The sequence below is a fragment of the Haemorhous mexicanus genome, chromosome Z, assembly GCF_027477595.1.
Source record: "Haemorhous mexicanus isolate bHaeMex1 chromosome Z, bHaeMex1.pri, whole genome shotgun sequence".
Classification (NCBI taxonomy): Eukaryota; Metazoa; Chordata; class Aves; order Passeriformes; family Fringillidae; genus Haemorhous; species Haemorhous mexicanus.
The window spans coordinates 43,211,427-43,236,979 of NC_082381.1; the positions used below are offsets into that span (position 1 = coordinate 43,211,427).

Below are 25,553 nucleotides of genomic sequence, written 5' to 3' on the forward strand. Positions count from 1 at the left end.
CTGATTGTGATCCTGCTTTCATTATGTCATACTCTCATTCCCATACTCTCATTCCTCACTCTAAATTCCTATACTCTCATTTCTTTGCCTCCAGTACCAGATTTTTCAGTTTCTTTAGATTCATAATCAGCTGTTTGCTGGTAATTTCCTGTGCTTGTTGAAATTCACATGAGTTAAAGGTTATGTCACTAAGTCTAGAAATGCAGTTGTCCTCATGTAGAATTCCTCAAAGCTAGGAAAGCCAGCTCTGTAACCTAGCAGCAATTAAAAAATGGAAGTTGTTGATTTCCTCTCTTGCTGTAGTGGAGAAGGAAGCCCATGCATTTATGAAAAACACTTCAAATATTACAGATTTTGCAAGTGAAATTGAAGGCACATTTCATTTAATACTTTTTTCTTTCCCTTTTCTCCCTCATAGTGTCACTATAAGGCAAAGATAAGGCTCTTTGACTGCTTTAACTGCATTTTCATATATTAAGATTTCATTTTAAGTGTAACACTAACTTCCCTGTGTTTCTGATGCTTATTTCTGCATAATTACACCATCTGTGCAATTTAATTCACTAATACATACTCTGCCCTTTAACTCCTTTTAAATGTCACTCATATGGGAATTCAAAGTATATTTTAACTCCACAAATCACCCGATGGCTTAAAATTAAGGTTTTCTCCCTGCTGCTGCTTTATAAATGAGCAATTAAGTCACTTAACAACTGCTCCCAGAGCTGACTTCCCTCTAAGTTTGCTTGCAAGGGGAATTAATTTGGTCTTAATTTCTAGAGCAGCCCTTGCCCAAGCACTGCCTTCCTTTAGACCTGTGCAAACCATTAGACCACTTCCGGTCAGCTTACCAACACTGTGGAATAAGTTGGTGATGCTTTCAGACTGTCCCGGTACAATGTTAAGTGTAGGACCACAATAAAATCTATTATCTCATCCACAGTCTAAATAGACTGCAGGGGTTTTTAGGTAGAATTTGACCTATGTCATGGAGAAACAAGTCCTTCCAGTAATGAAAGCACCCTCAGGATATTCTGATATCTGGGAGAAAATCTCAAGATAATCTCAAGGACAAGAGAATATTTAATACTGCAGTGACAGCTGCAGATAGTGGCAAGCATTATGTTCCTATATTAATCTCTCTCTACTAATAGATCTGCTTGTGAATTTTGTCTCTATTGGGATGAACTTTTAATGAGCTTGACTTTTGCTCATACATATGTAGTAATATACATATTTATTTATTTTTAAATCTATGAGGAAAGTAAAATATTTTTTGATTGTTTATAATAACAAGAATACTTTCCAACCCAAGCATTTGATGCTCCATGATCTCTGCCTTGGGACAAATATTTCTTGTGCCAGCTGAATAAAACAAAATCAGATGGGCTCCTTTCCTCCTTTCTTTGCTCAGCTGGCATGTATTGTCATGTTTGTTGCCCTCCTTTGGACCCATTTTAATATTTTTTTTTATCCTTTCTCTTTTGTGAAAGACTGCACACACCTGATGTGAAGCTGCACCGATCTGAGTATCATGGGATAACCAGTGCTTTGGAGTGGTTAGATACAGTGTGCTTAATGAAATACTTAAAGCACTTTTGGGCTCCCGGGCACATTGTTGACTCACACTGAGCTAATCATCAAGGAAAACTTCAATTCCCTTTCTGCAGTGCTGTACTCCAGCCTCTAGTCTCCAAAGCTGCACAGACATCAGGGATTGCACCATTGCAGGAGCTGAATCCCGGCATTTATCTTTGTTACATATGGTTGGAGAATCCTGGCACTCTAATCTATCGAGATCTCTCTGTAAGACCACTCTATGCTCAAGGGAGTCCACAGCTCATCCTAGCTTAGTATCACTGCAAACCTGCTTAATGCACACTAAGCTCTGGTGTCCAGGTCACTGACAAAAACATTGAAGAGAGCAGGGCACAGCAGTAGGGACTGGTCACCAAATGTTACCCTGTTTGTTACAGCTCTTCGAGCCAGGGGCATCAAGGCAACTGTTCGTGCAATACTGGATGCTGGGCACTTTGTCCAGAAGGCTGCAATGAAAGCCAGAGTCAAAAGCTATTCAAAAATAAAAACCCATGCACATTCACTGCCTTTCATTTGTCCACTAGATGGGTAACATTTTCATAAAAGGATGTAAAGTTAGCACAGCATGACTGTCCCTGCACAAACCCATGTTTGCTTTGACGAAAAACTGCATTTCCTCTGAAGTGCTTTTCAATAACTCCCAGAATAATATTCTCCATAATTTTACCAGACTGAAATGAGACTGACAGGCCTGTAATTACCAGGGTCTTCTTTTCTGCCCTTCTTGAAAACAGGAATAATATTTGCTAGCTTCCCATTGACTGAGACCTCTTCAGATTCACAATAAATAATGAGGTCCTGCAATACCATCAGCCATCTCTTTCAGTATCCTGGGATGAATCCTGTTGGGCTCCACAGACTTCTGTCCATTCATCTGCAGAGGAAAATTCAGTACAAGTTCAAAGCTGACTGGGAGCATATAATTTCCACAGTTGTGGTCCTCCACCTGAAGCTCCAGAGGCCACAAGACCCTCCATTGATGTTAGAGACAGATGTGAAGAAGGAGTTAACTGTTGCTGCTTTATTTTCATCTCTTTTTGTGAGGTGACAGACCTCCTCATGCAATGGACAATTTTTTTGCTGTTAAAATACGAACACTTTAAAAAGCCATTCTGCCATCTACCATAGTATGTCAGCTCCAGCTGAGCTTTGGCAATGTGAATTTTCTCTCTACGGCATCTCAGTAGTCCTGTGTAGTCTAAAGTTTCTTCCAAAGACTGTACACATTTTTTTTCCTCCATGTACCAAAAGAAAATTACTGTCCAGCCAAGCTGAACTTTTGCCTTGCTTGCTTGAATTTTTGCCCATATTTCTGCTCTTCTGTTCTCAAAAGATAGCTCTTAAAACTGATCAGCATTTATGGACCCCAATACCCTTGGAAACCAGTTTGAAGGGGACTTTTCTAACTCAGTTTCCTGAGCAATCTAAAGTCTGCTCTTCCAAAAGCCATGGTAGTAGCTCTGTGGACAGTTTTCTGCATACCACCAGACTTAAACTTAAGCATTCAATGTTCACAGTAGCCAAGTCAGCCACTGATCGTCATAGCACCCACAAGACTATTTTATTTACAAACAGCACACATGGGAAGTTGAATTTGCCCATAAGAACAACTGATCTGGAGGTTTCCCTAAACCTTTCAGAATAATCACACATTACTGTCTCCTTCCTGGCTGGGTGACCTGTTGTAGACCCCCAGAATCACTTCCACTTTGTTATTTTTTTCATTTTTCTGCTATTTTTACCCAGAAAGTCTCAACATGTCCCCAGTTGCAAGTGCTGTAAAGTCCAACCCCTGCTTTGCACTGAGTGCTATCCCTCCACCCCAACTTCCCTGCCTATCTCTGCTGCAAATCCTGTTGCTGTCCATCATAGTATTCCAGTCACAGGACTCTTCCCACAAAGGCTCACTTATACCACTGAGATAATCACAGTCCCCTCTCCAGTAAAGAAATTGGCTGAGGGAGAAGGAGAAAATAATCAAGACTGATTTTGGAGGCTGGCAATTGATCCCAAGTTAAAGACTGCAGAGTAGAAGGGCCATGAGAGATGGGGAAGAGTCCTGCTTATGCAGAGATGCTTTGCAGCATGTCTGGGGTGGGGCATCTGTATGACCTTACTGCTGCATCCGTGAAATCCTATGTAGGGAGGACTGACCTAGGGATGGAAAGGCTGGTTTTGTGCTATAAAAGAATCCCCTTTCTCTGACGTTTCTCCCATGTGCTTCCATGTGTGAGACATGACCAGCTAATGAAAGTTACTATGGATCTTTTCCTTTCACTGTCATTTCACCTGATTAGTCCACCTTCTTTCTTAGTACTTCCCACATTTTCCCCCTGATTCACTGGAGACCTCGTTATGTCTAGGAGGAAGTTATTTTCCTTTCTTTAGCCACAAGCAGTTGGAGAATATTGCATTTTCAACGGTTTTGACTCAGACTAAATGCAGACTTGCAAACTTGGCATACAGCAGTTTAGCACACATAACTCTCTCACCATTTTCAAAATATTTTGTGGGTATCTTGCTCTAAAATCATGTCTGCAGTGGTGCATATTCTACAGTTCTTATGCCTCCAGTTTTTCTCATGATTTTCCTTTACACTAGCACTTCTGGCAGGATCCAGGAAGTAGGGATCAGCTGTGTCTCAGGTAGTTCTTCAAAGCTGTGAGCATGACGTCACCCAAAAGAGAGATTGCTCCTATCCAGGATGCAGCACCAAGGTATGGCCATTATCGATTCCTTGGGTAAGAAGATTGATACATTGAGTAATGGGATAAGCTGTTCTCTGTCCTCAGTGGAAACAAAGAACTAGAAATGTGTTTTAAAAGCCACAAGGGAGGTTTCATTTATGAAAATACTAAGCCAAACTTTCTGGTGGCAAATAGATTACTGTTTATGCCACCTGTGTTTAAAATTCTCCAGATGGACCTCCAGCCCCCAGCCAAAACTTTAGCAAAGCCCTTATTTTCTGGATCCTGAACAAGTGCAACAGCAGCCTCTTTCATCCTGATCAGAGGTCTACCCTGATTTTCCAGAGGAGCATTCAGGCAATTGCACCAACCAAATAGTGTGTTACGATTAATGAAGCTGTAAAAGAGTGTAGAAAGCTATGTTGCATTTATTCACTCTGTGCTGTGCATCAGCTTTGTGTGCTAATCAGGAGAATATTAAGACCATATATTTCATGTCAATTATGGTAAAGCAAGAAGACAATTTGATTAATGTTAGCAACTTAGTTTTGCCAGGTGATCAACTTGCTTAGAAAATAAATAACCAGAACCTAATAGCCCTGGGGCAGGCTTAATTCATTCTTGTAGAAAAATGTTTTAATCCTGCTTACTGGTAGTCAAAATAATAATCATGTTACATACGATTCACAAATGTGCTGTCAAAGCAAAAGGATTGTAATTAAAGACTATTCTTTCAGGGAATTTTATGACATCCCATGACAAACATAATTAAACTTCTTGGGAAGTTGGATACTTAAGCTGAGTTAGAATTAGCCTGTGAGATTTCAAAAATGCTGCAGCTGAGGAATGAACTTTGGATCTGTGACATCTGGAAACAAGGGAGACTTGTATAAAAAAATTCCCTTTTCATGGTATTTCTCCTATCTGTCTTGTCAAATCAGAAGAGAAAACATTTATTCTTGTGGGTATCTTCCCATCAAGAGAATTATGTGTGGTGCAGAAAAAAACTAAACACTGACAGTTAATGCTGCCATGCTACCAAAAAATTCAAGCTTCAGACAATATACAGCTTCACTGGAAAGCCATTTCAATTGAGATTCTTATTTGGCTTCATCTCTGTCAGATCCCCGTGTGCTGCAAAATGGACCTTAAAGAGATCCTGAGAGACCACCTCTGTCGCTCTTCCTGAACAAACACCATTTTAAGTAGCACTACTTTTTCCTCTGTCCAAAAGCTGGACAAATCTTCCCTGCTACAACACAGAAGAAGAAACTAGCCAGATTCTGATCCTCCTTGAACTCATAGCAGAAATAAGCTGCCAGCTTCAAGTTCAGCTAAAACTAGATTACCACCTCAAGAATGAAAGGGTTGTGAAAAATAAACACCAGAAGAAATGGCTTCTTTGAGGACTGAGAATTAAAAGCCTGAAGTTCAAGGAAGTTTTCTTTGTTTGGTTTCTTTTAATAAGTAGGATTGGAAAAGAATAATTCTGTAGATGAAAAGAGCATTGCAGAAGAATGAGCCAAGCCCCCTGGAGAGGCTGGCTGTCAGAGATGTCTTTCTGTTCTGCAGATACTCACAGACAAATCTATGGAAAACTGCCTTTCCACTACAAACTGTCATGTATATCTGTCGCTCTCAAAGAGCTGCCAGAGGTCCCTGAGCCACCATGCTCTATAGGTTTCTCTTCTCAGTCTTGCACTGGCCATGAACTAAAGTGTGTGATGGGAAAACTGAAGATAACCTTGTCCATATCAGAACTTCTTTGTTTTGCGTTTCGTCAGCAGTGGCTGAGCAATGCTGAAAATCCAGAGCTCTCACATTTTAGGCCTTTTGTGAGGTTGTGATCTTGCTCCTAATAGGCTGCTTTTCCAGTTCAAAACTAAATCAGCTTCTCATCTGAACCATGCCATTTAAAAGTTTCTGGGTTTTGTTGTTTTTCATTGTTCAGGGAACTTGGTGTCACACAGAGAAAGAAGCAGAAAAAAGACGTAGTTCATGTGAATTTCTGCTTTTGCTCCACAGGACAGTGTCTAATTATGTAACATATTTTTCTACTAGTGGTTTCACATAAACAGAAGATTAACTGCAGCATGGAGATCTATGTCTGTATCTAATCAGAATGGTTAATGGTCTTAAGTCATAAAAATGTAGGCTAAGATTTGCATAGCCCCTCTAGCTCTTAAATGGAAATATTCAAACTCCAGTGAGAGTCCCAGCTACATGTATTGACGATGAAAGATAACAGGCACTAATCTTGAAATGTAATTAATAATCTGCTTTGGATTAATTAGTTGTACATTACCCAAAAAGCATATTTAGGGTAATGATGCTGTAATAGAAGTTTGACTCCTTTGTAATCACATCCTGTCATCTGATGCAAAGTGCTGGCTCATCTTCAAAGCCCTTTCTAAATACATATTTTACAATAGATCTGGCATTGCTGGAAGCCTGGGCCTTTCTACTCTGTTTTTGTCTAGCAAAACCATTATCTGCTTTGCATTCTGTCTCCCCTAGAATCTCCAATACTAGAATGAATAGATTAAATTACCATTCTGGTTTTCCAGAGCTTCTGTCTGAATGAGGGTCAACTGCTAAAGGCTGTAGTTCAGTGGCTAAGAGTTTTGGCACCAAGAAGGGTGGAGAAGGACACCTTACTCTTGGCACAGCATGCATGGGAACACTTATGGTGCTCTGAGGGGGAAGAGCAGCAAGCTGGAGTGAGCTCCTTCTTATACTAGCACTGGGCTTGCAGGGATCCCTGGGAATCAGCAATCCAAGCAGGAAAACTGCTCTCCTCTGGAAAGGCTGAGACTCCTTTCCGCAGTAGGCAACCTGCTTCTCTGAAAGGACAACAAAGCAGTGGTCTGTGCGGTGTAGGGCTGGTTTTGAACAGGCTGCTGCTGTCTTCTCTTTAAATGGAAAAGGGAGTGCTACTAGCAGGAAAGCTACCTGCCTGTACCAGGTCCAATTGCTCCTGCCAATATTTGTTGAGTGCAGTTCTCTACAGAGCTGATAAGGAGACCAGGACACATTTTTTGTCATGGGTTCTGAGTATACTGGAAGAGATGTAATTCTCAACATATCCCCTATTCACAATCCTGTAGAATGTAAACATATTGTTATTGTGTTTGACTTTCTAAAGAAATTGTTTGAATGACCCAACTATGCACGTCAATCCCCTCTTAAATCCACTTAGTCACAGCATCTAAGTACCTTTTGAATATGTTTTCCATACCTGAAGCAAGCCCATACAGAGTAGTGCACACAAATCAGGCAATTGTAAAATGGGACTTGTTTTTGGTTCCACGTGCTTAGTATCTTGGTCTTCAGCAGGCTGTTGATGCTCCTGAAGGGTGGGATGCCATGCAGAGGGACCCAGAGAAGCTTGAGAAATGGGCATGTGGGAATCTCATCAGGTTTAACAAGAGTAACAGCAGGGTGCTGCATCTGGGTCAGGTACCGGCACAGGCTGGGGATGAACAGATGGAGAGCAGCCCTGTGAGAAGGACTTGGGGGTGCTGAGGGTGAGAGGCTGGACATGACCCAGCCATGGGCACTCCAACCCAGAAAGCCAAATGTGTCCTGGGCTGCATCCAAAGCAGTGTGGGCAGCAGGGGAGGGAGGGGATTCTGCCCCTCTGCTCTGCTCTGGTGAGAGCCCACCTGGAACCCTGCATCCAGCTCTGGGGTCCCAGCACAGGGAGCACATGGAACTGCAGGGAGTGAGTCCAGAGGAGAGACACCAAGATGATCAGAGGGATGGAACACCTCTCCTGTGTGGAAGGGCTGAGAACTGGGATTGTTCAGTCTGGAAAAGAGAAAGCCACTTGTGGCCTTTCACTACCCAAAAAGAAACTTAAAGGAAGATGGAGGGGGACTATTTACAAGGTCACATAGTGTGACAGGACGAGGTAGAATGGTTTTGAACTGTAGGAGAGTAAGCTTAGATTAGGTATTAGGAAGAGGGTGGTGAGGCACTGGAACATGTTGTCCAGGGAAGTTGAGGATACGCCTCCCACAGAGGTGTTCAAGGCCAGGTTGGTTGGATCTCTGAGCAACCTGGTCTAATTTAAGGTGTCCCAACAGAGGTTTGTAACTGGATGATCTTCAAGGTCCCCTTCAAACCCAAACCATTCCATGATTCTATGAAGCTAGGCTCTAATCTGGAACATACTCTGAAACATGAGACTGTCTCCTCACAGTCCTTCTTCCACACCAATGAGCTGCTTTGGAGAGCTATTGAACATCTCTGTCAGTGGGAAAGAATGTCTGGTGAATGATGCTACTTAAAACTTGATCTGTTCATTCTAAACAGGATGCTAGCAAAATGTGCTGTAGTTGTTTATGAAGGAGAAGAAGGGAGTAGTCCTTATTTATAAGAGAATGTTTGAATATAAATTTTTGTCTTTGTGTGACATGACAGAATGAAGTAGGAAACAATTCTGCGTCCAGCCCTGTCTATCCAATAACACAGTAGAAGCATACACATGGATTAAACTGCCAGGGACAAAACATTGTATTTAGGAATGTAGGATTTCTGCAGAGTGTTGCCAACAGAAGGGGCTGTCTGTGCCAGGTTCCTTCTCATGCAGTGGTGTTTATGCCTCTGTAAATTGGTTTGTTGTGACTAGCAAACACCTACCTGGTGAGCGCTAAACTTAAAAGCTTCACTTGAACATGATTTGAGCCTCTTACTGTGCTTGGTGAGTTGGAGATGAGTAGGGAAGCAGAATGGTTTGTCATTGTCAAGAGAAGGGGACAAGGACTGAACTCTCTGTCCATACAACTACCTGTGTAATGCAAGGTATTAGAGAGTATAAGCATGGGAATTGAGGGAGTACTGTGGATACTAGGAATGGAAAAGTGGACAAATGAGAATTTGATTTCTGCCACACCTCCTAGGAATACAGATACTCCTCCTTAGTTGCCTACAGTGTCCTACTGCCAATGCACAGCTGCTCCAGTGCAGTCCAGCTGTCTTCCTAGATGTACACTGTAGCATGCCAAAAAGCAAAAATAATTGAGAAAGTTCATTTCTGTCCTGGAAGCAAGCTGTTCCATTTCTTGATAAAACCTTGTGTTATCGATTAACCCCCCATCTGCTTGCCTGCTCACTCTTCCCCCAGGAGGATGGAAAAGAAAATCTGAAGATTAAAAGTGATAAAATTCATGGGCTGAGTTAAAGACAGTTTAATAGGAAAAGAACAAGCTGCCTAATCAAGCGAAGCAAAATTAGAAATTATTTTCTACTTCCCATCAGCAATTACTCAGCCATTTCCAGAAAAGCAGGTCTTTAGCATTTTAACAGTTAATTGGGATGACAAGTGCTGTAACTCTGAAATTACCAGTTTCTTCCTTCTTTTCCCTAGATTTTTTTGCTGCATGTAGTACTGTAACCATGGAATACTGTAGCCATGATATTTTCTGAAAAATCCTTTCCTTCTGATTTTTTCTCCTGAGAAGCTGAGAGGCCTCAGGAATAAAATGTAAACGATGTATATCTGCTGCTGTGGAATGCAACAGGTGGAACTGTGATTGGTCTCATGTGGTTGTTTCTAATTAATGGCCAATCATAGTCCAGCTGTCCAGATTGTCTCGGTCAGAGACAAGCCTTTGTTATCATTCTTTTTCTATTCTTAGCTAGCCTTCTGATGAAATCCTTTCTTCTATTCTTTTAGTATAGTTTTACTATAATATATATCATAAAATAATAAATCAAGCCTTCTGAAACATGGAGTCAACATTCTCATCTCTCCCTTCATCCTGGGACCCCTGCAAACACCGTCACAGAATATCCCTTTGGTCACTGGGATCAGCTGTTCCAGGTGTATCACCTTCCCACTTCTTGTGCACTCCCAGCCTGCTTGCTTGTGGGGTGGCATGATAAACAGAAAAGTGTTCGAAGGTTGTTGTGAATGGGTGGTTAAGATTGCTTAAAGAAACTCTGTCAAAGGTGTCAACAAAAGAAATCTTTTAATAAATTTGTGAAAGCATGATTAAGTTCTCTGGCAAGGTTTGTTCTGTTACACAGATAGAGCACGCAAAGGAGAACTGGATTAGAATCAATCTGGAGTGAGACACAACTGACAGGGGATGCAAAAGGGTGAGGATGGAGAATGTAAGGGTGCAGAAGGGGAAGGGAGACCCTCCCATGGGCTCACAAGTTTCACAATGGACTCCTTGCCAAACCTACCCTTGCATTGCTCAGTGCTTTGTCTAAAGGATTTGGCAGCACTCAATCATTGACTGACTTAACTCTTACAGAATGATTCTGTAAGCTTTACCATAACCACAACTGTAACTAAATTTTGAGTCTAAGATGGCAGCATTGATGCTACACTTGTTGTAAAAGTGTACAAAAAGTGTACAAAAAGCATTGAAGTCAGTTTTCACACCTGCGCACAGACCCAAGCATGTATATATTCAAAAATTCCTCTGTGTGCGTGTGTGTCTCCGTGTGTCTGTGTGTCTGTGTGTGTGCATATGTACAAATGTACAAAGCCCCTGCTTAAAGGTCCGCCAGAGTTCAGTGAAATGCACACATGGGATGCCTTTGATCTCTCAGTGGGCAAAGGCTTCAGCCTCGAGGAGGGGGTACCAGCCCAGGCCCCACTGTCAGTTTTTGATGAAGCTCCTTTGAGTCCCAAACCTGTGGGTTGATGAGCACCAAGAGGCACATCCTGCTTCAAGGGACATGTGGCACCGCCTCTGGGGGCAGGGGACCTCAGAGGGCCTCCCGTGGGACCCCCGCTCATCATAGGGTTGTGAGATGCTCGGCTTCAGTCTTCCATCAGATTCCATCCTGGATTCAGTCTAGGTCAGTAATTCTCCTCAAAAGTCCAGTAATGATACTATTATTTCTCTCCAGCTGTGATTCAGAAAAAAACAAGTTTCCAAGGCTATTCATTAGAAAACAGAAGTTTGTTAGGCAACAGAAGTTCTGAGGAACAGGCAATACTATTGATATGCTCAAGGGGAGCTTAATGATCCACAGCCCTTAATTAGGACCAAGGCTTAACAAGAATTCCTGAGATCATAGAGCAGCCTGAGGAGATTGGGAGGAATGATCACAACACCTTGCAAGCACTGCTCTGCAATAACAAAAACACTCCTATCCTATCAACACTCTTTTGATCACAAATCTAAAATATAGCACCACATGAGCTCCTATAAGGAAAATTAACTCCATCACAGCCATAACCAGTATTCCCTACTTGCTTTCTTGACCATCTCTGCTGAGGCTACAGATGAGTAGCACCACAACTCACCAGAGTGAGATTGTTCTTGACAAACATCAAAGACATTTGACATTGTCTGGGTTGCTTGGAAAAGATGCTTGACTCTTGTGCTTTCCTAATCAGCACCAATGGTAATTCTAATAGAGTCTGCATGGTCTGTGTTCAGTTGGAAAGCGCCCTTGAAAACATTTTATTTGCTTGTGCTTCTAGTTACCTCCTATGCTTTCAGGCAGGGATGTAAAAATACATTCTGTCTTCCTTCTTGCACAATGGCTTGTGGAACTTTTTATACTGCCATCTATAATGCTAGGCATTAAAAATAATTAAATTTAACTTGAAAACCAGTTATATTTCGAGTTAGTGTTTGTACATCTGTGTGCAGAAGATCACTTCCTTGGCCCTCAGTGATCTCTGCAAATGCTCAATTTCTTTGTCTTGTCAGCCCTGTCTGGAAGTAACATCTCTGCGGTGTAATTCTCCAAGTCAGATTTTCTGACCGTCTTGGGTTCTGTTTGCAGGGTACCTAATTGATTCCCAACTGATATGAAGCTTCTACACTTATACTTAGCTCTTCCAGTACTTTACAGTGCAACCTCTGAAGGCACTGGTAGATCCACCCATGCAGATGCAGACTATCTCCAATATTAAAAATAGAAGACAGAAATTCCCTGCCTGTGCAGAGATGAAACTGTAGACAAACTCAGACAAAGTACATGCTCATGTAGAGAGATTTTCTCTTAATGAATAGGTGTGGCTTTTACAAGTAAAAGAAACAACACAGGTGGAACTTGTAGCCTCACTTACAGAGTCACAAAATATCTCAATTTGGAAGAGACCCGTGAGAAACATTGAGTCCAACTTCCTTTTCCTTACAGGTCCTAAAACTAAATCATGTCGTGACTTAGAAGATTGTCCAGATGCTTCTTGAACTCTGAACACTCTCCTGGGGAGCATGGCTCCCTAGATTCTCAGTAAGGAACTGTTCCAGATGGCAAGGCAAGATGTATTCTATTACCATCTGTATGGCACTTGACACCACTTGTCTGGCGTCAAGTGGGCAATTCTCCTTATCTCTCTCCCTTCGTGATCACAATCACTCCTCCCTCCAGGGGACATCTGCTGATAACAGGCAATTGAATGTCACTGCATGGCTGATAAGAACCATAACATCCCCTTGTGAGATGCTCTGCCCAGAGGGAGGAGCCAAGCATTCCTACTCAGATATAATCTGGAGATTCTGACACACCAGCACGGCTTCCCACTGGATTCCCCAGAGGAACAGCAGCTGCTTCTGCTTCCACGGATCTGTGGAGGAAGAATAGACTCTTTCCTACAGGACTCCCTGCTCCAACAGAACCACACCTGACACTCCAGGAGGACTTCAGCCACTTTTCCAACTAGACTGCTACCAGCACCCTGACCAACAAGGTGTCAGGTTGAGTTCTGACTCTGTCAGTGTTGTTCTAGTGCATTGCATTGATTTATTTTATGCTATTTTTTTTCCCTTCCCTATTAAAGAACTGTTATTTCCTGCTCCCATGTTTTTGGCCTGAGAGCCCCTTAATTTAAAATTCATAGCAATTTGGAGGGGTGGTGAGGGTTTGCATTCTCCATTTCAGGGGAGGCTCCTTCCTTCTTTAGCAGGCACCTGTCCTTCCAAACCAAGACAGGAACCATTTCCTAGCAGCCTTGGAAAGAGAAAACACACTCCCTTACTGAATATGAAGGGTGGAACTCAGTCTCATCAACCCAAAGGAGCAAGTTTCTGCCACTAGAAATTACATGAACACATATTAAAAACTGTTTCATATTGACTGACAAAAATCAGTCATGGAATGTCACCTGTTTTATCTGAGTCACATTCATAGCTTCAGAGGTTACTCTACCCAGTTTTTACCCATTTAGTTGAAAGAAAAATTGTACAAGGTGATGTCGGTATCCTTGAACAAGCCACTAGCTGTATAAAGTCCTAAGCCTAAGTTCCCAGCTCCAAGAAGAAAAGAAATCCTGAGTTTGCTCCTAACTTTGAAATACAGTAGAGAAAAAAAAAAAAAAAGCAAAATTTTTCTTTCTAAAAATAGGCTTATCTGGAAAAGTTATCATTATAATTATTTGCTGTTTTTTATGAATTACATGTGGCTATGAATGGATATTGTCCTGGTTTATCCTGTTAACTCATTTTTCACAATGAATTTATGGCAAGGGAAAAGAGAAAGCGTTCTCACTCTTGGTGCTAGAACACCGTGCTATCTTGGTGTGACAGGAAGAAAGGCTTAGAAATGTGTGTTGGGTTCACATGTCCACATTTTGGTAGTGAGTGGACAGAAGAGCATTCAGGGGTGGGATCTGTGAGGAGGCTTGGGGCTGCTGTGTGCCAGACTCACTGCGGGGCAGAGTCAAGTACCACGGCTGAGCCCCACAGACATCTTTGGGAAGGCAGTTAGAAAGGGGAGAAAATGCTGCACAGCAGCTTTAAGAGTTAAAAGTTGGAAAAACAAGTAAGAAATAGCCTTGTAAACAGCAAAGGGAGAGAAGAAGGGAGGGCACTAGAGCAGACAGAGTTGCTGTGGAGGACCCCAGTGGATCAGGTATCCACAGTGCAGCCCACTGAGAGCCCCACACTGTGGCTGGTGGAGATATCCTGAAAAATCCTCCATCCGCAAAGAGCTCACATCACAGCAGAATCTTGGCAGGAGCTGCAGCCCATGCAGGAACAGGTTTTCTGTCAGGAACAGGTTTTCTGGAGTCTGTGGGGAACCCACACAGGAGCAGTTTATGAAGTCTCTATTTGCGGGGAGGCACTCCGTACTGAAGCAGGGGAAAAGTGTGAGTAGGAGAAAGGAGCAGAGAGGATCCATCATGGACTGATTGTAACCCTCCTCTGTCCAATTTTCAAGGGGCAGAAATTGAGAGTGATGGAGAGAACCTGATCATGAGAAGAACTTGATCATGAGGATAGGAGAAGGTGTTTTAGTTTTGTTTCTCACCATCATGTCCTATTTCTAATTAGCAATCAATTTTGCTGTTTTCTCCAAGTCGAGTCTGTTTTGCCCGGGGTGGTAATTGTTAAGTGATCTCCCTGTCTTTATTTTAACTGAGGAGCTTTTTCATCTAATTTTCTCCTCATATGCTGTTGAGGAGGCAGTGTGAGAGACTGGCTGAATGGGAGTCTGGCTAACAGCCAAGGCTAATGTGCCACAAAAAGAAATACAAATACTTGGTTAGAAGATTTCCAATATTGATCTTGTTTTTATCTGCTTGATTAAATCCTCTTCCAAAGATTTTCAGTGGACCAGTCCTTCCTAACTATTGTGAACACATGTTTATAAAATACTCTATTTGGTTCTTCCAGCTATATTTAGAAAACCTGAAGGTTCAAGATGGAAAGCAGAGGAAATAATGTGATTTTCTAAAGAGGAAATAATGTGATTTCTTAGCTGGGTACAATGAGATATCTCTGTCATTCTGATGCATGTCACTGTCAGCCTTCTAAACATCTTAACTTTCAGCCGGCTTCAACTTCACAATTTGTTAAGTAGCTCTCTGCATCATGGAGGAAGAAGAGGGCATAAAACATGGGTTTGGTCTTCCTGATGAAGCCTTCAACAGGGACAACAGGAAGGTAGAGGGAATTGTGAAGAAACTGGCTAAGGAGAAGGCTTGTGAGTGTAAGCAACTCAAAGAAACTCCAATACAGAGAGTCGTAGAGAGGCCACATGCAGCTGAGGGAATGATTTGGATAGTCACAGCTGACTACTGTGATCTATCAAAAAGGAAGGGTGAGTAGACAACTGAATAAGGGACAGGGCAGGACAGCATTTTCTCACACAGAAACATCTCTGTTTCAAACTTGGTCTCTCCGTGATGAGACCTCCATACTGCACTACACTGAAACATAGCAAGCTTGGCCTAGGAGGAGGCTTGAGAAACACTTGTTTGGGTGTCTAACAAACTGTAATAGAAGTAGGACTTGGGGCATTCCATCATTTACAGAGTACAGATAGATTGTTGTTAATTTTCATTTTTGTAGTTGTAGGCAAAATAGTCTCCAATTTTAAGCAAGAGGAGACAATAATAATAAATTAAAATGACTCAATACAGTATGCTTTGGTCAGCATTTTAAATGAAATTCAAGATGCAGGAAAGCTCTCATCTGTTTCCATATTTCACTTGGGACAAAATCACCACCTAAACTTTAATAAATAAGCATTTCTGGATAAAATAAACTACAACATTTTAAGAGGGTTACCAATCTCAGGAAAGAAACTCTACAAACCACTTACAGATAGTGCTACAACTCATATGATTTGTGAATTATTTGAATTCATGAGAAATTTTAGACCTAACAAAGCTGCAAGATGTTTCTGAGACAGGACAAGAGCAGCTCAGAAGTGCTATCTGGGATCCCAATTTTGTGTCAATGTTTCACCTGGCTTTTCCTTGTGGAAAAATTTTGGAAGTTGAATAGTCATAAAATGAAGAGTGTGGTCTGATTTTGGGTCTGATTTTCAAAGTAAAACCTTCCCTTTCTCCTTGGAGGCAGGACTGACTCCTCTTTGTCAAACCCAGCTGTGGATTTCTGTGCTCTGTGGATCTTGTCCTGGGGTTGATTGGTCTGTGTCGTGTGATGATAGTGCCTCTGCTGTTTTTTTTCATCAAGTCAAGTATTCAGCTCAGTTTTAGGAATCTCTTAACCTGGCTGTGACACATGCCTGGGATGAAAAAATATGTCTGTGTAAAATTAGTAATGCCATCAGAGCAAGGCAAAGTAGCCTTCTTGAAAGAAGAATCAAGTAGAGGAAGCTATTTTAGGGAGATCTTGTGAGCAACTCTTTTGTAGCCAGGACTTTAGCTCTGGTTGCCAGCTCTATCCCATTTAGATAGTAAGCTTTTGAATGAGGTCTGGTGCCCTGTGACACTCAATGCACTGCCCTCAGCTTCCAGATCTCAGAAATGGCCCATATTAAATTATCTTTTTCATTTCAATTCCCCTCCTTACCAGAGGAACAATGGGGTCTCTCTGCTTTTAGAGACAAAAAAGGAAAATAAGCCTGTAAAGGTCAGAGAGAATACAGCCTTATAGAATATAAATGCAATAAACTAAGGCCTTTGCAGGACTCCAGCTAATGTAGAGACAGTCACTGGTTACTACTATAGGTGATGTGGATACTGTTTTGCCATTGTTTTTATCAAGAAACACTCAGGCACTAGTAGAAAATGTTGGTAAAGCTGAATCTCCTCCTGTCTTTGAAATGGAGCATGCATGCAATTTATTACTGTAGTACCTGTACCTGCTGTTCAAATTAAGACCTTGTTAGCTTTCCTATTATAAAGCCAATTAAAAAAAAATAGCTGCAATTGAATAAGTGAACCCAGTAAACACCTGATCCATCAAATGTGGTTTCTGTCCCAAATCTCACGTTGGACATCCCAGGCACAATGAGCTTCTTCAGCGCACGCGTGTTCATGACCTGTTAACAATCCTGCCAGAGTGTTTATGATGCCTGCACACCTGCAACCCTCAGGCTCCTTCTTGGTCCCTAGTTGCCTCTATTAACACTTTCCAAGCTCAAACTGATTCCTTCAGCTGCAGCTGGAGACACTGAATTTCCCATGAGAGTGTGTGTGTGATCACCCTTTATCTGGAGAGACATTTGTGTCACAGGGCAAAACTATGGAGACAAGGAGGGCTTAGGGCATGTTTTCCTGCATCAAGTAACACTGACAAGTTTTTATGCATTTGCTGAGAAGTTTGCTTTATCTCTATTTCTCCTTCACATACATCCTATTCTTAGGAATTAAAACTTTTTATTTAAGTTAAGATTAAAAAAAAAAAGGCATTTGATTGCTTAGAATCTCTACAGTTATGGCCATTTATGAGACACTATTTCTAAGCCAGCTTTGTGAAAAGATCTTTGAAAAGAAGCACAAAAATTTAATGATCTTCCTCCTGCTCTGAAAGAAAAAAAGTTAATATTTTAGCACAGTCAACAACTGTGGACAGTTAGGAATGGTGTAACAAATACCTATTTTTTTAGTGTGTTTCCCTCTCTCTTTTGGCCAGTTGGGTTTGCGCCAGATTAAATTTCTGGCTCCCTTCAATGCCCAATTACAAGGCAGCTGATATCCTGGTGTAGAATTTGTCATAAAATTGGTCAAAACATCTTGACCAGATTTTTAAAGAGAAAGATAGGTTGGGATTTTGTTTCTCCTTTTTATCTGAATGTTTTATTTGACCCTGATTTGTGTGGGAATAATCTTTTGCACGGAAACCAGCTATCTCTGAAATAGTTAAAATCACACTTCATTAGGATTGCTTAAGTTTTAGGCTATGTGATATTCTATAGCATGCAGATGCCTTTGGAGAGATAACATTGTTTATGTGTGCTATTTTTCATTTTTGTTTGTGTTCACGCATGATAGAGGAAAGAGAAATATTATTGCTGTCTGTGGCTAGAATTCAAAACTACTTGAGCTTGATTTAATTATAGTCAATATTTAAAGTTGTCTTTTTCTTCCTTGTTTAAATTAATTTAAATTACTTTAGGCTGACACCACTACTGATTTGAAGACAATAGATGGTACATTTTTCATCTAAATATTTAAAGCATTTTCATTCTTTTATGTCCTTATTAATTGAGCAAGTACATCCATATAAATTTTTTTTCACAAAAGGCTATCAGCTAGTTTACATGTGAAAATGGAAAGCTTTAAATACAAACAGATCATAAAAGTCTTAAGGGTGACTGAGCTGTGTTGACCAAGCCTTGCTCAATTATTGAACATACAGTTAGCATGTACTTGTATAAGAGGTGCAGCACTAATTTATTCTTTATAGGATGTGATGTTTCTCAGATGCAAATGCATATTCTAAAATATTTTATCTCATGAAAATGTTTATTTTCACCAGGCAGTTTTCAAGGACTTTTAAGAACCAAATTGCAGATATTATTCTCTTCAGGTTTCTGTAATGAAATACTGGCATAGGGAGAAAGTGGAAAAAGAAAACATTAAATTTGAAAGCTGGTGAAGGAGAGTTTCTGAGCAATTGCACCTGGCAGTTCACAGAAAGTACTGAGTCCTTCTAGTACTTGTAAGTTCTCTGCTTCCAGCCATCTCTCATCAGAAAATCACAGAAGCGTTTAGGTTGGAAGGGGCCTCTTGAGATTACCTGTCCCTCCTTCTTTCCCTTCTTGAAATGGGAGCAGCATTTGCTTTCTTTCGGTCTTCAGGGACTTCCTGACTCTGTGACCTTTCCAAGATAATTGAGCGGCCTTGCAGTGGCCCCAGTTCCGCCCCTCAGCACCTGTGTGTGCATCCTGTCAGGTGTCACGGGCTTGCAGATCCAGTTGAACTGCTCCCTAACATGCTTCTCCTTGCTGGGTGGGAGTTTTCCTTGCTCAAGATTTTTGTTCTCAAGGGCCTGAAACTCCTGGATGCTGGTTTTACAAGTAATGATTGAGAAAAGGAAGACAGTGAATACCTCAGCTTTTTCTATGAGATTGGTCACCATGGCCTCTCTCCAGTTAGTGGAGGAGGCATATTTTCCCTACTCTTACTTTTGTATGTTTGTACAAGGTCTTCATGTTGTACCTCACCAGATTAAATTCTGGTGGGTTTTAACCTTCCTGACCCCATCCCTACAGAACCTGAGGGTATCTCTGTGCTCCTCCTCACCTGCGCCCACTTCCACCTCCTGTATACCTCCTTTTTACGTTTGAGTTCAGTCTTGGGCTCCTTACTCATCCATGCAGGCTTCCTGCAGCCTGGCCTTGCTTTTGTACTTTCCAGGATGCCTCTTTATAAAATTTTAGAGTGGATCCTTTGTGGATATTCCCAGTTCAGCCAAAGAAAGAACAGAGACAATTTCTCCCAGGCTGAGCCTGGGAATCTTAGATGAAAGAATTCAAACAGTTATTATCTCTCTTTCTGTGACCATTGTTTATAGCTATGGCTCCTCACAGTGTGCTATTCAAAGCGCACCTACAGTGTGATATGTTTTCTACTTTGACACCAATCTGGTCCCGCTTAGCGAGTGGGACTATAAGGGTCACTGCTTCTTGCTAATAAATATTCTTCTTGAGCCTTCTGATCCATCTGAAGACTGGAGTCTTTCTTTCCATCCCCGACTCAACAGCGTCAGGTCCTTGAATGCACACCAGCTGTTATGGATCCCTCTTCTCACCAGAACTGTATCTTTAGGGCTTTTTCCTAACAGATACCTGAGGAAATTAAAGTTTGCCCTCCAGAAGTCCATGTTGTTTGCCCTACTTTTTACTTTTCTCCCTCCTCTTAGAATCCTGGAATCCATAACCTCATTGTCTCTCCAGCCAGGATTGCCCCCAACTTTCACAAATTCACAACAAATTCTTCCTTGTTTATAAGATTTGGGTTCAGCAGAACACCTTTCTTTGCTGGTTCATCAAATACCTGTATCAAAAGGTCTTATCAACATGCTCTAGTTTTCTCCTAGGTATTCTGAATTTCAACCTCCAACAAGCAGCAAGCCTTCCCCTCAATAGAAAGTCAGCTTGGGGGCCTTCATCACCTGCAGTAGAGTTGCCTGCTGCTCCCACTACCATGCACTGCTTCTGTCTAAAGGTCCTAGGAGGCTCAGGATCACCTGCATCACTTCCTCATCAGCAAAAAGGACAGTGAATATATTGCTGCAAGTCTTTGAGTGGGGCAGGACCTTCCTCTTAAAGTGAGTCATTATCAGCTTCCAGCCTTCATCATGATCAAAGTTTTCCCTTTAACTTCACAGGCACAGTCTATTCCTGCTACAGCTGAAGGTTCAGACTCTTGAAGGTGCAGTGTGTTAGACATGATGTGGCTCATGTCTTTTTTGTCCTTTCTGACGTATGATATGATGACCTTCTCTGACAATGCTTTCATGGATCTAGAGTTGAGCATTCAGATGCTCTTGCTAAGCTGAATGAAGTACGGTTGCTGCAAAGAAACAATGTAGATGACAAATCCCACACTGGTGGGAAGTGTTTATTTTCTATTGATAAAATTCAGAAGTTAACTTCTACATGGGGACATATGGAAGGCTGGTTAGCCAAAGCGCTGAGCTGCAGTTGGAACTATTCTTACATATACAGAAATTATATCTTCTCTTGTAGCAGTTACTAGGTTTATGAACTCCAGGCTCTTGGATTTCTCAAAGTTAGCGATCTATCTTTCTGTAAAGATAAGTCCATCTATTTTTGGCTATTAGTGCTATATAACAGAGATATGACACCAGGCTCAGTTGGGCACTTCTTCTCCAGAAAGATTGCAAAATGTATCTCTGCTTTCCCTCTCTGGATTGATCCAGCAGGGCCAGATAGAACCCTGGGGCAATGTCAAAGTTACTGGTTGTAGTACCTGCTCGCCTAAAACCATATAAAAAGTCAATCCAAGGAAAGAGATTGCAGAATACATGCAAGCTACTCAAGTGGATGTCTTTCATGGGAAAGACATCAAGGATGTGGGTATTGTCCAGTGAGAGCTCTGCTGTGCTATTCTCAAACCAAGATGGGATTCATTTAAGCTGAAAATTTGAGACCATGATTGAGACCATGTCCTAAACAGAGATACTTGCCTTATTTCTCTAAGCATTTTGAAATAACTGTCATCTCTGTTTAGGATTTGGGTTTTTCTGGTAATTTAGATTGGAAATGAGACCATGGTATTTAATAAAAGAGTTTCTTGCTAGAACTGGCTACATCCTTCAAGTAAGTGCTTTCTTTTGTTCTGTAAATTGCTTGCAAGAAAGGACAGTTTTTATCCTACTGTTTTTCCTTCATGTATTATCATCATTACTTCCGTGGTCCTGATTGAATCCATGGACCTGTGTTAACTACTTCACTTTTCCCATGCAGCAGTAAATTGAGACTATCATGATAATGTAAGTGCATTTCTGATGTGCACTAGTCAAATTAAAATGTGTTTATCTTAGGCAGATTCAGACCTGTTTTCACTAGTAAATGAATTGGTATCTCACTAGTGATGGGCAACAAGAAATTTAACAAGGCTTAGGGGATAAAATAATTTTCTGTACTGCTGGAATAAGTGCCAGAGTTAAACAACAGGGAACCAAGAAAAAAAAATCCTTTCTGTAGAACTTACCCTCTGTCTTACAAATGACTCCTGTTACCTCATGAAAGTGAATCTTTGCTGCATTGCTTCCTATTTATTCTCCTGATACAGCTGGAAATATTCTTTCATGTTATTATCTTGTTAGTGAATAAGCAAAGTGTTTTTTCCAAGCTCACACAAATTATGGCAAAGCAGGGCATGAAGCCCACGTTTGCAGATGTATGAAGAAGATATAGTATCCTCAGAGGACTTTTCCCACCCACCTTGGTGAAACAACAACCATTTTTAGGAAAGTAGAACATGAAGTAGGAAAAAGACAGAGTGGATAGGCTGACATTTTGCTTTCCTAAAATCTCTGAGTGAATTTTCTCTGTAATGTAAATTGGACAGGTTCTTACTGACTCTGACTACATACTGAATCTAATAGTAATTAAATGTTTTGCTCTGACATCCAGTGGAATCAATGGAAGAGCTTTCAGTAAGACTGAATCCTCTTGTTGGCAGAGAATAGCATTCTAACTTAAAAGTTTTGGTTCCTAATCCTATCTTGTACAGAAAAGGTGTCTGAGATGAGATTTCGCTGGCTGTTCAAGGGTAACTGAAAACTCAGATTCTTCTGTTTGCAAATTTCAATCTTGTTCATGCCAGAAATTGGATTTAAACAAATACGGTAATTATAAATAGATCATGGACACAGTATAAGAATCCTTTGCATTTCTACAATTCTCAGATAAAAATGTAAGTGAAGAGGGACTTCTGATACAGTGAAGAAGAATGCAAAACTTACAACTTAAAAGCAACTTGCTCATGATCAGATTTACATTGAACACCCTGAAAGAAGAGGATTATGTGTGAGTAGAACACATAATTTATGCTACTGCAGCATGCAGCATTCATAGCACTTAGTACAGCAATAGGCATTTCAACTACTTTAAGTTAAAAATATATTTGTTGCCAGTGTCAAATTATATTAATTAATTCTGTTTTTTCGTCTGAGTTCACCCAAAGGTTGGTTGATATATTTGGTCTCCTTTAAAGATGATTTCTGAGTTTGTAATTTCAAGAAGTAGAAAATTTTCACGGAAAATACAAAAATAGATATGTAAGCATAGGAATATATGTCATGAATTATAAGTTCGATAGGTGATGTGGGACCCATAAATATTAAAAAAATCATGTGGTGCATAGGGTCAACTCATAAAACAAGTAGATTAACTTCTGCTGCTGTCACTGTGAGTGACTTTGAAAAGCTACTTCTGTGGTTTTTTACCTCCTTGAACTGTTGTGCCCAAGGAGCCTAGGCCAGTCCTTGTTCAACTCCTTGCCCCTGCTGTACTCTTTCTACCATGCTTAGGAAAAAACCATATTCATAGCTTTTGGTGCTGGGATAAGAGGCCACGTCTGCAATGGATCTGTCAAATATTATTGTTCTCAAGCGCTTACTGAATCCTTCCTCCTTCCTAGGAAGTGCTGATGGAAGAAGGTAGATAAACAGCATGCTAATGGGTGAGAAAATTGCTACTTGGAAATGAGCATTCTAGCCAACAGGTAAAGGCAAAGGCAAATGCACCATCACACCCTGTTTTTAATGCACATTGCACAATGTTGCTCATGTCTTTTTTTGCATCAAAAGCAGGTCTAATATTTCAGTTCCCAAACGATTGTGATGGAGACAGCTTTGAAAAAGCAATGAAAGAAGTATTCAGACCCTTTGCCATCATTGTCTCCAAGGTGCAGAGTCTATCCTCCATGTGATGATCTTTGTCTGATCATGTTCAATACATCAACACATTTAAGTCTGGAAAATCTGGCTGGGTGGCCCAACATGATGTGAGCACATCCCCCTTCTAGTTTAGCTGGGTCAGCTAAAAAGCTGTGATTGAGACCAAGATCAGCTCCTTCACTGTTAAGAGCTCTGTTGAGGAAAGGTAGAAACAAGAGCATGCCCCTCTTTTGCCTTGAGAAATAGTTTTAGTGAAGTTTTGCTGCAGTGCCCTGCCTGACATCCACACCACAACTGTGCAGCAGCGACATGTGTGCCAGATCTTATACTTTGTCTGTCCTGACCTTGACACAGATCCAACAGCTTGGTTCCTAGCTCGGGCTCAGACCTGTCTCATCATTACAGAAGTGCTGGTTAATCTGTGGATTGCTGAACATCATTGATCTTAAGCAATGTCTCTGGCCCTGATCCTGGCCTGGACCTGCTGCTCTGCATCCTGGCTCCCTGTAGGTGAGGTACCAGCTCAGGTCTGCCTTGGTGTTGTGCTCTAGTCTCAGCTCACTTTTCCTTAGAAGAGCAGCCTTTTTGTTGCTTTGTAATACAAAGTTGCCAATGAATATAAAGTATTAGGATAAAATTGGTAATACATTTTCTTTTCTGCTATGCATCAAGGGATGTTAAGTGTGACCTTGTTGACTACACGGCACTTATGTACTGGTCCCACAGGCACCCCACACTCACGGGTCCCCCAAATCCCACCAGGGACTGTCCACTCACCTGATAGCCCAGCTCGGAGCTGCGTCTCCCCTGCTTATCAGCTGGTGTCAGCCTGAAGATCGGCCGTGGGTGCACACACACAGGCACACAGACACACAGACACAGATACACACACACATACACAGACACACACACACATACACACACACACACACACACACAAAGTATCTCTCTCCCTCTCTCTATCTCTCTCTCTCCCTCTTTCTCTCTCACTCTATCTCTCTTTCTCTCTCCATGCACAGCAGGTTTTGGGGAAGGTACAAACACTCACCATCCCTTCCAGCAGCTGGTGTGTGACCTGTGCTCCAACCCCAGCTGACAGTGCTGAGACCTGCACTGGCACTGGTCACCCCAGAAGTTGGTGTTCAGGGTACAGACGGTTCCTGCCCCAGTGGCTGGGGGTTAAAGGCCCCCCTCTCTCCAGCTGCTGGCCCTGAGACCACCCCCCCCCCCCCCCCCCCCCCCCCACTCACTCTGGAGCCAACAGCCCCGGCCAGAGGCACCCAGAGCCCGGTCTGACCCCAGCAGCCGCTCCCGCTCCTCACTCGCTGCTCCCCCAGCAGCTGGCACGGAGTCCTTGCAGCCCTCACCCGCCTGGGATGGGGAGGGAGGTGGCTGAGGGGAGGTGGATGAGAGCAGGCAGGGCACACTGTGGTGATCAGGTGCAGGGCTCCCCCAGACCAGCCACTGAGCAGCTGCAGCTCACAGGCAGCAAAGCCCCTTCTGTATCCTTGTCTGCTCATCCCAGCTCTTTGTTCCGCCCTGCTCCCTCTTCCCTGCACATCTGCATGGCTGGCGTAGTCTCACTGACCCACTGCAACATCCTGGAGCCTCACCTTTACATCCTTATCCTTTGCAAATTTCCAAATTTTTCTACCGGCTCTTGATTACTCACCAGGTGGTGTGGCTGACCAGGTTTGTTTGTATAAGGACCTCCCATTATAACTTGGTCTGGTTTCTGTCTCTTATTTCTTATTTCTGTATGCTCTTATTTATTGCTCCTTTGACCAGATACCCTAAAGGAGCAGGGATTCTCCTTCTGCATGCCCTTAGAGTATTTAGTTGAATGTCATAGGAATTACCCCCAAAAAGTTTATTAAAATAAACCTACAGAGTGTAATGTTAACTACCAGGAGAAAAAAAAAGGAAAGGTACAAAGTTTGTAAAGTAATTGGAGGTGAGTCATGGGACAAGTCTTTTCTACTGTGTTGAAAAACTTACTTGTAGTTTTGTATGGCAAAGCCAGATGTCTTCACTCTTCAAGTAATTAGTTTTAATTAGCTTTAAGTTCACAGCTACTAAAACCTTGCTTTAATATAGACTTTGAGAAACTAAAATTGAGGTGAGAGGTCAGCTTCATAAAACCCTGAGTAATTTGGTAGTGATCAAAGCTTCAAATATTTATTCTCTACTGGCTTCATTTTTATAATAAATGGTTCTTTTT

General features: G+C 41.7%; 1 protein-coding gene across 3 annotated transcripts in view; it reads left to right on the forward strand.

Moving 5' to 3' along the window:
• The window catches only part of CPLX1 (complexin 1), a 247,859-nt gene that overhangs the window by 96,784 nt on the left and 125,522 nt on the right, over window positions 1-25,553 (forward strand). The gene's annotated exons all lie outside the window — the stretch shown is intronic.